Here is a 15,896-nt window from a genome sequence, read left to right as displayed (position 1 = left end):
CTCCTAAGCCCCGCCCCCAGCATGTCTACTGCTCTCCATTACAAGTGGAGATTTTTGTTTACAGGTGCATCTTAGCAGAAAATGACTTTGTTAGAAGTTAAAGTCACTTTTTATAATATTACTTAAGTAAAAGTCTTAAAGTATATGATATTTACTGTACTTAAGTATAAGAAAGTAATTTTCTGATATAAAATGTACTTGAAGTAGAAGTATTAAAAAAGTGAATAGTAAGTATTGAATCATGGTAGCTCAGTGGTAGGCCGAGTTGCCTTACAACTGGAAGGTCGTGGGTTCAATTTCTGATGTCATGCTAAATGACTGAGGGGGCCATTAAAAATTCCAAGAGTGCTTTCTTCTTTTCAATAAAAGAAAATTAATTATGCATTATCCCCCAAAAGACTAACAGACGACTCCACTGATCCCTCTCTTCTCTTCCGGAAGCTACAGTAGTCTTCACATACCAATGTTGTTTGTCATTATTTGTGTAGTTATCTTTCACTTCAAAATATGAAAACACCTAGTTTGTCAGTTCTGGCTGCTGTGGAAACATGGCAGTGCAAGATGGCGGCCTCTGTAAAGCAAGGCCCATGCTTGAAGTACAATTAACAGGCTTAGGCTAAATCTACATAAACAAAATAGTTAAATAACAATAAACCCCAAATGTTACCGAATGGACCTTTAAAACACAAAACCACTGTTTCATAAGGAAATATATTTATTAACCACATCACAAAAACCTAAAGGAAAGTGATCAGTTTACAAACTTCAGTTCCGATCTGGCATCACAAATGTTCAGCTCTAAGTTCTGATGATGGACTTAAAATGCATCTGCAGTTCCCGTCACAAAGACTACATTCAGCAGCGGTGGTTTGGGGACGTATGTGGCCACATTCTTTAGCATGTGTGGACACAGTGTATCTTGAGGACACACGTTAATGATCGCCTCCTCAGCTGATGCACTCTGACCTGCTGCTGTGGTTTCACAATGCACTTACACTATAGTATTTTAAGAGTGCATGTTACAGGAGTGTGAACTGATTCACTCAGGTTCTGCTGAGTCTTTTCTTTCCCACAAGTGCTACACAAACACACACACACACATTTGTGCAGTCAGACCCTGGGGTTTACTGATGCAGCAGATGACTACAGCTGCAGTCAGCAACATAAAAATCTAGGTGTCAGAGATTTAGGAGGGAGGCCATGGAAAGGGTCATTCTTAAAAACCATAGACACTTGTCAGTTTTAGGGGAGAACTGCTGTGTCGGAGGAGTGATACTGTAGTTTAGTTGAGGCAAAGTCTCAAAGGAAGCCTCATCCACATCTCTGACCTCTTCAGAGGGAGGGAACAGGCAGCCATTCAGCTCGTCAAAGACATGACACAGATCATACATTCCAAGACTCACTCCCACAGACAAGAACAGACAATACAAACAGCCAACGCTGGAGCAGCAACAAGCTAACAAGCTGTCATCCACTGCAGAACAAGCTGAAGACAGGAACCTATGCCACAGCAGTGAATCTCAGCTGAATTGTTCCCTGGGGACAAATTAAGTTCTTTGAATTGGATTGAATTCACCTCTGAAATGTGCAAAAAAAATAATCAGCCTTGTATAAAGTACCTCAAAGTAATCTTCAGGAGTCAGAAGTAAGGATTGAGCCATGCTCAGTGGTAGGGTGTGGTGTCTTTCAACTGGAAGGTTGTGGGTTCAGTTCCTGGCCCTGCTACTCTATGTGTGTCTTTGAGCAAGACATTTAACCCCATGTTGAAGTGTGTGAATGGGTATGAGAGATGTATGAATGGATGAATGGCAAAACTGTAATGTAAAGCAGTTCATCAAGACTAAAAAAGCTCTAAATACAGACCATTACCAACTCTTCTTCTTCTGATTTTATTTTGTAGTAACGAGTAACAAAGATAGTTAGAGGAAATGTAGTCGAGTACAAGTAAAAGTTGCTAGAAATATCAATAACAATGTACAAAGTACAGAGATGTGACTTTTGTACTTAAGTACAGTAACAAAGTATTTGTACTTAATTACATTGCAACACTGGGTATGATGACTAAATGTTTATATTGTATATACAAAAGGAAGAGAAATGTGAGAAAATCCCTCCCTGACAAAGGTCACTAAGGTAGATAGGAAGTTCATCAGTGCCAAATTGCAAAGTGTGAATAATATTTGACCTGAGATTGTAAAGGTTCAGATCATAATTTGACTTCATGAGCTGATTAGACCAAATCACACACACCAGTGACCAGGTCCTGTTTTCAAAACATGGACCTGAGGTTGTGTTTGAATCACCATGAAGTTTTCATTCAGCCATGTATGTCAGTGAACTGGCATGTGGGCAATTGTGAGCCAACAATGCAGATTCCTTCTGCTCTGAAACACTGGGTGAACTCTTAACCCGTGAAGAGCTGCTGAAGAGTCTGAGGAGTTCACCACATCTGCATGTGCTTTGTGGACATGGAAAAAGCCGGTGGCTCGGTCCCACAGGGGAGGTTGATAGAGGGTTACTGTGGGAATTTGTTTGTTGGTTACAGGGCTACTTGTTCCCCCAGGAAATTGGTTTATTATTCTTTGGTTTCTATAGAGTTTGTATCCTGACTTGCATGCAAATGTGTATGTGTGTGTGTGTGAAGGCGTCAAAACAATTGTGGGCAGTTTCTCATGTAGATGCTTTTGTTGGTTTTTATACAACAAAAGATATTTAATGTGTTCTTGCGTAGTTCAATTGTCCAATATTTCATCTATTAAAAATCTATGTTCCTGACCATTTTGGATAACAGTCTCCACTGTATTAATCAATAATTCACAAATCCAAATTTGCCTCTCAATTATAAATGTAATGGTTGTGATATGGTGAGTAACAATAGTAATGTATGCAGGAAGGTATACCTGTATCTCTAAATAATCTAGTTAATCTATCTAACCCATCCACGATCCTGGATGTTCAGGGTTACATCAAATGATGCAGAATGAGGGAATAGAACCCCAAAACGAGACTCAGGCAGGATGACACAGGAAAACCAAAACAACAAGAAACACAGCAAAGTAACAAAGAGACTAAATACATTACAGAGGCTGGGATCAGTGAGCACAGGTGACAAACGTCAGTCTGGGGCAAAAAATCACAGAGGAGGGGAACTAGACAGAGAGAGATAAAGTCAATTCAGATGTGACACACAAGGAAGTTAACGACTAAATATAAGAAGGAAGTGATACTAGGAAAAACTATGAAACAGCACAACCAAGACAAAGCACTGAAAACAAGTCCAGAGCCAAATCAAAATAGCTCTAAATTCAAAATTCAAAGCAGAAACTCCATGAATCCATGAAAGTACAAAAAATGACACAAACAAAGTCCAAACTGAACAAAGTAAATATCTACATGCTGTATAGAGTTAAATCCTACGGATTAAAACATAGAATGTTGTTTGCACTTATGTGTTCACACATGGTCCACACACATTACAGACTTCATCCAGAGCAAATAACTCCTATTTTAGCCTCATTTCATACGGATTTTAGGATTGATTTTTAGGAACTGATTTTAAGATTTTATTGTTTACAGGGAATTCTGTTCAGGACTTGTATCTAACTAAATCTTCCATCTTCTGGCTCTATGTTCCTGCTGTAATCTGAACCTGTAATCTGTAACCCTTGTTCTACATTCTGGATTTGGTGTCTGACTATGGTAATGTGGTTAACATTGTTCATGTATTTAATTCTATCATGTGTATGAATATGTGTTTCTCTCATTTGTAGCAGTTTTTCTATTTCTGTCTGCACATTATAATCTCCCAATCACTTTTATTTCCATTTGTTGTTACTTGTTTGTTGGTTTGTTTTTTTTACAATAAACCAATAACGTTTATTATGAATTAGATTTTTGTTTTTGTTTGCTCTCTGTAGTCTGTTGTGATCCAATGAAGAGAAACAAAATGTATCTACTGCCATCCTGTGGCTTTTGTACATTACTACAACATGCAGGCTGAAGACTCAAGTGACCGGTACAGAAGTACTTTTAATAGCATGATTAAATAGATGGATTAAAAAACAAGTCAGCTTTTAATGACTACCTGCTGGGTTTTTGTCCTTTACTTTTGTTTGTTTTTAATCTATCAAAGGTCAACGTCACAGCATGGAAGCAAAGCTTTAATTTAATGCAGACAGTCAAATGAGTACAAGCACTTCAAGATTTGGAAAGAGCATGGCCTTCCAAGATACATTTGCAAAGATTAAAACTCACTGTGTCATTGATAACTTCATACATCTCACCATAACTCCTGGTAGATACTGTATCTAGAGGCATCAGTTGGGAATAGCCTGATCATTGACTGGTAGGGGGCGCCACAATCACCGATATGACCTGTATGTCTGTGTGTGTTTGTCTGAGGGAGAGAGAGAGAGAGGGAAGGAGAGAGAGAGAGAGAGAGAGAGAGGGAGGGAGAGAGAGAGCACAGCTGCTGTTCAACTCTCATCATCCTGCTGCTGATGTGAAGAAAAACATCATCATCTCTCAGCTCACTCTCTTTCTCATTACACAATACTCTCTGAGATGTCAGCATACACACACGCACACACACACACACACAGGTTTGTGCAGCTGTTCTTCCTGGGACATTGCATCGACATCCTTTCATTTGGACGGCCCAAACAAAGAGTTAACCCTAACCAGTTAATGTCTAAACCCTAACTTTAAACTCACCCCAATTCCAATCTAAGCTGTAAAAAAAAAACTTCACCAGCTCCTCAGAAACGAAGATCTGCCTCATTAGGACCAGGTTTTGGTCTCCATGAGGACTACTTGTCCTGTGTTTATGCCAGAAAATGTCCCAAAGAGGTAAGAAGTACAAGTACACATATACAGTATACTCACAGAGTACAGTATCTGTGCATTAGGGTTGTTGGGGGCAGGAGGCGTCTCAGCTGTTGGGCTCGTCAAAAGCCTGGGAAAGTGGCATGTCCCCTCCTAATGGTGGCCTTGACTCCTCAGTGTGGGCCCGTTCACTGATTCTCCTCCTTGACTCATGTCTGAGCGAAACCTGACGCCGTGATTCTCCTCATATTTAGGAGATGAGTGTGCTGGGAGAGCAGAGCAGCACCAAAGGACTTAAAACAACCATTTTGATGCAAACATGAGAGCGTTTTATTTGCCAGTGATTCATGAGTAGTGAGTATGTGAGGGAGTGTTAGCTTCTGTGTGACGCTTGTGTTCCGTGGCCCCGTGATAGAGATTTTCAGAGCTCATACCCGCACAAATGAGTCTGACTCAACACTATGATCCACTGTGATCTGTCACCTGCAGCACGCTGCAAAACAGAGTCTGTTTCAGTGTCTGTAGATTTGGTAACAGGTGTTTGAAAACACCTGTACTTTCTTTTCATTTCCCCTTGCTTCTTATGATTAAAACTGATGCATTAACATGTAGGGACAGTAAAGTACACGGGGGCTGAGTCATTTAAAGCATCATGAGTGCAATGTCTGTCAACAAACAGAGGTGATACTTATCACTGCGCATTTGTAAGTGGTTATACGGAAATCCTGGCCCTTTTGTAGTCAGTATATGTCATAAACTCCAAGACAACACCCCTACCCCTCCCCCACAGGTCACCCCCTCACTCCACATCACTGCTGACCAAATCATGAGGCAGCTGAAGAGACTCCATGCAGGCAAGTCTGCAGGACCTGATGGTGTGAGCCCCAGGGTTCTGAAAGCTTGTTCCCTCCAGCTATGTGGAGTGCTACAACACATCTTCAGCCTGAGTCTGAGTCTTCACAGGGTCCCCGTGCTGTGGAAGACGTCATGCATCGTTCCTGTGCCCAAGATACCACGCCCCAGCGGATCCAAGGACTACAGACCGGTGGCACTGACGTCACACATAATGAAGACCCTGGAGAGACTCATCCTGGATCAGCTCCGGCCCATGGTGAGACCACTGCTAGACCCCCTCCAGTTCGCCTACCAGCCCCGACTAGGAGTTGAGGATGCCATCATCTACCTGCTAGACCGTGTCTACGCTCACCTGGACAAGCCGGCGAGCACTGTAAGAGTCATGTTTTTTGACTTCTCCAGTGCATTCAACACCATCAGGCCAGCTCTACTGAGTGAGAAACTGACAGCTATGCGGGTGGAGCCCCCCCTTGTGTCCTGGATTGTGGATTACCTGACTGGCAGACCACAGTATGTGCGCCTGCAGCACTGCACATCAGACAGACTGATCAGCAACACCGGGGCACCGCAGGGGACGGTCCTCTCTCCCTTCCTCTTCACCCTCTACACCACGAACTTCAGCTGCTGCACAGAGACCTGCCATCTTCAGAAGTTTTCTGACGACTCTGCAGTAGTTGGACTTATCAGTAGGGGTGAGGAGACTGAGTACAGGGGTGTGGTGGACAACTTTGTCACGTGGTGTGAGCAGAACCATCTGCAGCTCAACGCGACAAAAACTAAAGAACTGGTGGTGGACCTGAGGAGGACCAGGGCTCCAGTGACCCCTATCTCCATCCGTGGGGTTAACGTGGACATAGTTGAGGATTACAAGTACTTAGGGGTGTACTTGGACAATAAACTGGACTGGACTAAAAACACAGACGCACTCTACAGGAAGGGTCAAAGCCGTCTCTATTTTCTGAGGCGGCTGAGGTCCTTCAACATCTGCCGGAAAATGCTGCGGATGTTTTACGAGTCTGTGGTGGCCAGTGCCATTCTCTACGCTGTGGCGTGCTGGGGCAGCAGACTGAAGGTGCGGGACGCCAACAGACTTAACAAACTCATCCGCAAAGCCAGCCATGTTGTTGGAGAGGAGATTGACTCCCTGACAGCAGTGTCAGAGAGAAGGATGTTGTCCAGGATTAGGTCCATACTGGACAACTCCCTCCATCCTCTACATGATGTGCTGACCAGCCACAGAAGCACATTCAGCAAGAGACTTATTCTACCACGCTGCACCACAGAACGCCACAGGAAATCATTCCTGCCTGTGGCCATTAAGCTGTACAATTCCTCTGTATGATAAATAACTCTGTAAATTTATTCTTATTTTAATAGAACTCTGTAAATTTATTCTTATTTTAATAGTATTCTTTAATTTTGTAATTTTATTCCTATGTTTACTCCTACTTCTTCTTATAGTTTGTAATTTTGTAATTTCCAAAAAAATTGCTGTTACAACATTTGTTACCTTTGTACACTGGAGCGCTGTGACAAAAGAATTTCCCGCAAGGGATTAATAAAGTATTTTCTATTCTATTCTATTCTATTCTATTCTAAACTTGCATATCACGTAGACTACACCACTGTGTAAGACCTACTCCACTCCTCAGGTGAGCCTGCAGAACTTCCTGAAAGATCAGAGCTGTTAGGAACTTTCACAAAGCTTGGAACCAAATGCACAAGACCAGAAACAAGAGAAGGTTTGAAAGAGCTTTATTGACTCTTTAATTCAACAAACAAAAGGTGAGCTGGACAGCTCTAAAAACGCCTAATCGCTAAGCTAAACTAGTTGCACTGGCAACTGAAAGTGGGAGAAGGGAGTTTATGTAGGGAGTGAGGCTAATGAGCAACAGGTGAAAACAATCAGGGAACCAGGCAAGACACAGGACAAGACAGACAAGGTGCTCACAGGAAGTAGATAAACCCCTTACCAAAATAAAACAGAAAGTGACACTGAACTAAAACTCACTAACACAAAATAAAACAGGAAGTGACCCTAAACTAAAACTAACTAACACAAAATAAAACAGGAAGTGACCCTCAACTAAAACTAACTAACACAAAATAAAACAGGAAGTGACCCTTAACTAAAACTAACTAACACAAAATAAAACAGGAAGTGACCCTAAACTAAAACTAATTAACACAAAATAAAACAGGAAGTGACTCTGAACTGAAACTAACTAACATAACTGACGGTGCATGACAGTAGCATATTCCAAACTAGTTCTCGTCGTCCCTCTTTACTAGAGTAGCTGTTATGTTTCGCCTTCTGTCCGTGAGTCCTGACGTAAATGGTGTTACTCTGGCGTTGTAGCTGTTAGACTTAATCAGCATTGCATAAAAACTCATGTGACTGTTTAAAATGAAGGGCAATACTATTTATTTTCCTGTGTGGTGGCACTGTCTTCATACAGTTTCATGTGTTTTTGTTATGCTTTGTTAATGTGCTCATTATAATGCCGCTCACACAGCCAATTCTCGCACCTTCACCTCTTTCAAATACAGGTGGAGTTTACACATAGCGGCAGTAGCATGCACCGTGTCACTGAAAGTTGCTTGCTGATGTGATATTTCAGACGTCAGTCTGCATCCTCGGAATTCGAGGATTTGACTCTCTCTTGTTTCAGCTTTCGTTGAAATAGAGCGGCTGTAGAATGATGTAATTTTGCACGGTACATTTCAGAAACACAGAGTGGAGCGTCTGCACGGGGTCATCACTGTAGATGGGGGTGAAAAAAATTTGCATGGGCATTGTTTTCTCCACTGTCTCCTCTCATGTTCTATAAACCCCCTAAATTAATCTTTTCCTTTTCTTTTTTTTCTTTTTTTTTTAAATTTAGTCACCTCACCCTTGTAATCCTGTTTCTGGAAATCTCTCACAGGCCACTGCTGTGAGGGAGTGATTATCATAAAGGCTTGTGATCTTCAAAAATTAAATTTACCTCCCAGGTCTGGAGTTTTTTCATCCCAGCTGGATACGGTGGATACCTCTGGTGGAGCCACAATGGAGGGTGGGGTTGCACCATCTCTGATATAAGGCTTTTGTAATCCTGAGCACTGGTGTACATGAAATCCTGCTGTAATTGCCTTTTTTCCCCAAAGGCAGGTCAGTTAGAGCTGAGGTATTCACCGTTCTCAAAGCAGCTCACAAGGACAATGGAGGGGATTTATTATATGCAGATACATGCTGAATATCTTTAGTGCAGGTGATTTACAAAAAGTCTCAGTGTGTATCTTGTGACAGCGCTCGCTGAGCACCAGAGACAAAAGTTCTGCATTAACGTCAGGATGATGTGAGAGTGGAAAAAAATGCTGCAGAGGACAAACAAGCAGGAGGAGAAAACTTTGATATAAGTGAGGTTTTTGGGTTTAATTTGATGCTGAAAACAAAGACACAAATCCATGAATTTTCAAATTTAATGATTTACAAAATCGTAAAGCACATTATTATTGATAAGATGTGAAATTATACTTATACTTCTTGCATTCCTGAAACAGAAACTTTAGTTTTATTGGTTGATTTCATTCATGACTTGACTTGACGCTCAAATTTATATATAAAAAGGTGAATTCAGTTTGTTATTTGCCAAATAAATAACAATAAAATTGTTAGTTTTGAACAAGTTTTTGAAAGATTTCTAAAATATTTGTGTTTTCTTGTTTTTATGACTCTAATACTTCTGTTAAGAACTGTATTTTTCAATAAATGTAAAAAGTTAAGAAATAGAATTATTACAGCACACGTGATTCTAATGTAATGATATGGAAGTAAAGTGTGTTAAATAGCCACCAGGGGGCGACTCCACCGGTTGCAAAAAAAAACTAAATTTGAATGAAGGTCTATGGGACATTGAGTCACCGCAGGAGGTGATGATTTCAATCCTGGTTTCATGTCTTCTTAACTAGATTATGATGTAAATTTTTATAAAAGTTGTTCCCATTTAGAGGAAAACAGACGTCTGTGAACACCAGACAAATCATGAATCTTGAGGCTTTTAGAATGGGAGTTCAGATTCCTGTAGGCGACCTTACGACCTGTTGTCGCCTGGTTGAAACCAGCTTTAATAGACAGATGTGACACTGATAACCTGCCAGATAAATGCAACGACATGAGAAATCAGTGTAAATGTGACAGAAGATGCTGTGGATGCTTTGAACCTGGTCCATGCGTCGGATGCATTTTGCAGAGTTGCAAACCTCTGATCCTGCTCTTAATGCCGCTCCATTGTCGTGGTTTAATCGGGAGCACTGACAATTCAATCCCTGATGGCTGAAGCTGCTTACACATGTACGGCCGACAGTCAGACCTGCACTGATCCTGCCAAGAAAGCAGCCGCAGACTCAAGCCCTGACGCCGCTTTACTACCTGGATGAAAGGAGGACTTTTGGGCACAGGTAAGGAGCCTTTGCCTGTGTGTGTGTGTGTGTACTGTATTTGTTACAGCTTAGGACCTTTTCATGTGGTCCTTAATTCCATGTGGCATGAACACTGACTGTGTCAGGACCAGTAGTCCTCATGGAGAGCAAAACCTGGTCCTAATGAAGCAGAACCCTGTTTCTCATTAGGGTTAACGCTTTTGAAAATGTGTTTAATTGAATGCCTGAGTGATTTAGATATTCTCTAGCTCCACATAATGTATATCACTACATTTTACAAGTTTTAAGGGTAGGTCACGGTTAGGGGTCAGGGTTAGGATTAGGCCAGTAGTAGTTATGGTTCAGGTCAGAGTAAGGGAGACAATGAGAGACAAGAAGGTGAAACATCTTGTTTGGGCAAATGTAAAAAAAAAAAGAATAATCACAGTGTTTCCTGCATTCAAAACACACACCAGTGTCTTTCTGTGGCATAAAACAATAAAAATCCTTTGCTGGTCTTCTGTTGATCAAGGCTGATCACACAGGAACAAGAAACTAAGAAGAACCTGACAACACACTGACAGTTTTGTTGCAGGTTGAGAAAATAAAGATGATAAAATTAGATTTGTGTGTGTATGAGATTTGGAGGCAACGGAAAATGTCTGCTTGCTATTTTCAAAGAGGTGGAACGATGTTATATTCTGAAAACACAATATGGTTTTAAAGTGAATTCAAAATATTTCGAGGCCTCCTTGTGTATTTGCTTTTAAATAATTATAGTTTGGTTATAATGAAATCTATGAAGTACATGGCTATACCAGACTGTAAAATGAAATTCCATGTGTTAATCACTGTACCCTTTTGTTAAAAGATAAATATAAATATATATGTTCATTTATTTATTTATTCATTGAAAAAAAGGAAGTGAATTAAGAAACTATTATGGACTTCCTGGTGGTGGGGTCATTTTGGGGCCACTGAGTTCCTGATCTTCTCTTTTTTTACTTTAATTTTTCCTGTTTTATTTTATTTCTGTCTGCGTCTGATGTTTATTGTTTGTCTGTCCTCAGAACTTTGACTTAATCGTGTCTAATTCTCCCACGCAGCCTCTCTTGTCTATCTAGTCTCTGAACTCCCGTGTAGTCGTTGTCGACAGTTGAACTTTTTTGTTGTTTAGTTCCTCAGTGTTACTTCATCCTGTAATATTACTCCGTTTCACAGACACTCGGTTGTGCAGCTGTCAGCAACAGAACCAGGTTCTCAGGAACCAGCCCAAGTCTCAGCTTCACATTTCCAAGCTGCCAGAGTCTCAGCTGCTCACTGACCCAGGCCTGGGGGGCCGTCAGCTGAGACCATGGAGAAGCTGACGTCTGGTCCTGGTTCTGGACCTTCTGCTACATTCCTGGTCTGCATCCATTCTTCATTCCAGGAATGTTCTTCCGCTCTTTCCTTGTGTTTTTCCACTAAAAGCCCAGTTGCGCCCACTCTTCTGTTCACTGAGTTGTTTGATGTGTGTCCAGTGATCTCTGTGACTCCTCTTGTCAGTTTGTCTGCTCAGATCCCAGGAGTCACATCATTCAGCTCTTCTTTCTGTTCCCTCAGAGTCTTTTGGGTTGGATTTATAGTTTGCACCTGCCTGTTTGTCTGCCAGCTAATTCCTCTGTAAGCCTCTTTATTTCACATTAAGCGATCTATACTACCTATACCTGCTTCAGTACGTTCTGCGTCTGAGTCCTGATGAAACCGGCGGTGTCTCACATCTGTGTTGTGTTGTGTTTGAAGCAGCCACTGCTGGACCACATAGGATTTTGGTGTCAGTGTCCATTTCATTTCTGACAAGACGTGAATTAATCCTCCAGTCGGAAGCCCCCGAAACAAAAAGTAACATATAAAATAAAGGACAACAGAAGTATGACAGAAAGGTAAATAACAACTTATATTAATACCTACCATAAATTACATAAAACAGCAAAACACAGACAAATAAAAGCAGTAGGAAAGCAGAATAAGACAAATAAAACAATAAAACCCTGTTTAATAATGTAGTTAAGGTAATAAATATGCAGAATACACATAGATAGTACACAATAAATACAAAGTTTCAAACCTGAGGTCTGGACCAGTAAGGCCCAGATCTCTGAATCACTGAATCGGATTTTAAACTAAGATTCTGCAGAGCCTTGAAAGTTATTAATTTAATCTTAAAATGTATTCTAAAACTCCCAGATTACCAGTCTAGGGAGGTAAAGGGGAGACACACACATCCTTAGGCTGCACACACACAAGTTAAATTGCTTTTTGTGAAATTATTATTTAGAATAAGAAAAATAAATCACAAACACAATTACAATTAGCATCTGACGTCAAAACAGCAAATCAACTCAATCATAACCTGATGCCGTCTGTTCATGTTTAGTCAAAAATAAGAATGTTTCTTTGGCTCCTCTCGTCCTATTTCCGTCCTTATTCTAAACTGGAAAGGTTTCATTTATTGCGAACGTCAGGGTCATGACAGACGATGTAAAGCGCTTGGTTCAACAACACGGCGACAGAGTGGCAGAAATTGAACGGGCTGGGTCTGAGTGGGACACGGCTGCGGTGCAGATTTTCATTTGGGTGTGTCACATTTAATTTCTGAAGAGGCCTGGAGGACTGGTAAATATCAATATTAACACTTAGGCCACATAATGATGCCATTTGATTTGGCCACAGTGGCACATGCAGCTCATGCATGCATAAAGAGGTCTGTTCCAGCTGTGTCTCCACACTGGTGATATGTGGTGGTGGTGGTGGTGGTGTGTGTGTGTGTGTGTGTGGGGGGGGGGACTTCAGCATTCACAGCCTTGAAATATGAGGTTGTGCATAGAACCAGCTGGAGCTCAGGACAAAGAATCACAATCATATACAGTGTGGCATCTCATGAAACATATTTTCAAGGCACAAAGGTTGTCATTGTTTTTCATCAATGTTATTTTTATGTGTCCGTCAGTGTAATGGAACAATATACTGTACATACATCAGTATTTTTACTTGATTTCACCCACAGTATTTGAGGAATTGTGTCACTAATCCTCCTTGTTGCCCTCTTTGTCTCTGCACATCTAAAATGGCTGTTTCCGATAGCTTTAATTTTCTTTTTAAATCTCTGTTGAGCACTATACGCTCTGACATTATTCGGCCTCTCCTTTCCCCCCTAAAAACCTTTATATCTAGAATAAAGTCTTGTTCTGTTGGGGATTTCTTCCTCTTAAATGTTTAACTTAATAATTAACGTAAGGTATTATACAGTGGGGTCTAAAAGGTACAGGGGGCTGGTCAAAGTGGACTTGATGTTATGTCTATTTTATCCTACATTTTTGGTTTTATTTTTTTACTTTTATCCAGATCTGTATGTCTTGTAATCTAATGTAGTTGTTTTAGATGTATCCTTATCACCTCGTGTGAGCTTCTCTGCCTTTTATTTATTATGTCTTTGATTCATTACGCTCACTTTAATTACTGTTATAGTGAGAGGCTGCTGGTGTATGCTGAGGACACAAAAGGAGCAGCAAACACACACATGCTGACTGAAGCCAAGACAAAACCTGAGAAAAAACAGGATCACCACAAACAGATCAATGAAAAACAACAATTGAATCACACAGAGAAGGCACAGAATGATCTGTGAACACCAGGCTTTTATAGACGATGTCAGTGGAAACAGGTGAGTCTCATCAGCTGCATCAGGAGAAAAAACAAACAAACACCACCCAGCCACAAAACTGCTGACAATAGTGTTCCGATCAGGTTTACTGCAGTCCAAATTTAAAATATTAAACAGAGTTACCTGATCCTTCCCAGACCTGCAGCTCTCGTGGTTTACCAGATAGATCTTGAAAATCCTTCACACCAGCATTGTTCTTCAAATTTCTCTCCTCTTGTTAAAGATATTTTTGAGCTGCAGCTTTCTCTCTTTGACTCATTTCAGGCAGGTTATTGATGGTGTTTGCTGACAGTACAGTGTTACAGTCTCTGACCCTGACCCCTGACCCTGACCCTGAGTAACCCTTTAGAAGTTTCCCCTGCTCCAACACACCTGACTCAAATGAACGGCTCGTTATCAGGCTTCTGCAGAGCTCGCTGTTGATTTGAACATGTACTGGACGGGTGGTGCAACAGAAACACAACAACAGAAACACAACAACAGAAACACAACAACAGAAACACAGAAAAGAAAATGGTGAATAAACTGACTGTAGCAGTGTTCTCAGTGGAGTCAGTGAAGCATGTGTCCTTAATGTGTGATAACATTTTCATGGTGATTTTATGATTTCAAAAATCCAACAGTTTGTTTAAAAAAAAAAAATAAACTATTAAAACAGAGATGGACGATGTAATCTTGAAATTACATCATAATATGCATAAATGATGTCCCAGTGATTATATTAATATGGTGAAATTCCACAGCATCAAGTGCTTTTTTCGATCGATGAAATGATATAAAGTTCACAATAAAATAAAAACACATTTATGATGTAAAATCAATCCATAAATAACCACAACAGACTAACACATAATGATAATATGAGGCGGCCACATGAAACTCACATTGGGCCCCTCGTGTGGCCTCCAATGTGACCTCTGATTTACATAACTTACCTTTAAGCTCCATGAGGCAAATTGTGATTTGTTACATTTAAGTAACTGACAATGACCCAGTAATGGTTATAAACAATATAATAATAATAACAACAATAATAATACTTATTTAAAAGGCTTAAGTTAAAACATGACAATAAACATGTTTTTTTTATATTCTATATATATATATATATATATATATATATATATATATGTGCATGTTTTATTTGGTGGATCCAGTTGGGGTTTGATAAATCATGTTGCCGTGTAAAGCCAAGGTTTCCAGTGCGGCTGTCAGCTCAGAAATCCTCTCCCTCACTGAGGCTGATTGAGGTCCTGGTGTCAGAGCAGAGAGGTTAGTAAGACACCCAGCCTCCTCCTGGCTTAATTTCAAAGTGCTACTGGAATGATGAGATTAGAATGAGAGAGGTATAGTGCGAGGGAGCGAGGGGGCAGGGTGTGAGAGCAGGCCATGGAACAAGAGAGGATCTCAGTAATCGCACTTTCAGGAGGCTGCTGCACTCAGACATAAAAGACGGGAGATTTAAGGAAAAACCCTGACACTAAATGAAAGACGTGGATGGTGATAGCGGCGGCCGTGCAGCAGCTGGGGGTGGGTGGGTGGGTGGGTCTTTACGTTGGTGGGTGTGTGTGGTTAAAAGGTAACAAAACGAAAAAAACTACTTGCTCAGTTTCTTTTGTTGTGGTGGAAAAAAAATGAAAAACGAAGGCCGGGAAGAGCGGCCCAACAACGGCAGCTCGGTAGGAGGGAGAGAGGGATCTGGCAATTTATTTCCCATTTATTCTTCTGTCTGTTTCACACTGCTTAAGTACACTACTTACAAGCTGGCATTATTAGCCAATCATAACAATCTGTCTCCCGTAAGCTGATTGTAGAAGGTGCAATCCCTTCACTGTGCTGATCAGACAGCTGGAGCCCAGGTACATAATGTATCCCAGAATAATTATGGGATTTAGGGAGATGTTAGGCTTTGTAAGTGCTTTCATTGTGACAGTGTTGAGTGTCTGACAAAAGCGCGGCACCCGACGCACAATACCCCAGAGGCTTCTGGGAGGAGGGGCTTAGTTGAACTTCTACAGACTTGTCCTTTAATCACTGCATTCCTGGAGCTACTTTCTCTCGTCACACTTCATTCTGTGTTTGAAGACAAACTAATATCTGAAATCTGAAAGAT

The sequence above is a fragment of the Solea solea genome, chromosome 11 (assembly GCF_958295425.1).
Source record: "Solea solea chromosome 11, fSolSol10.1, whole genome shotgun sequence".
In the NCBI taxonomy this organism is placed as follows: Eukaryota; Metazoa; Chordata; class Actinopteri; order Pleuronectiformes; family Soleidae; genus Solea; species Solea solea.
Note: the sequence above shows the minus strand (reverse complement) of the source record.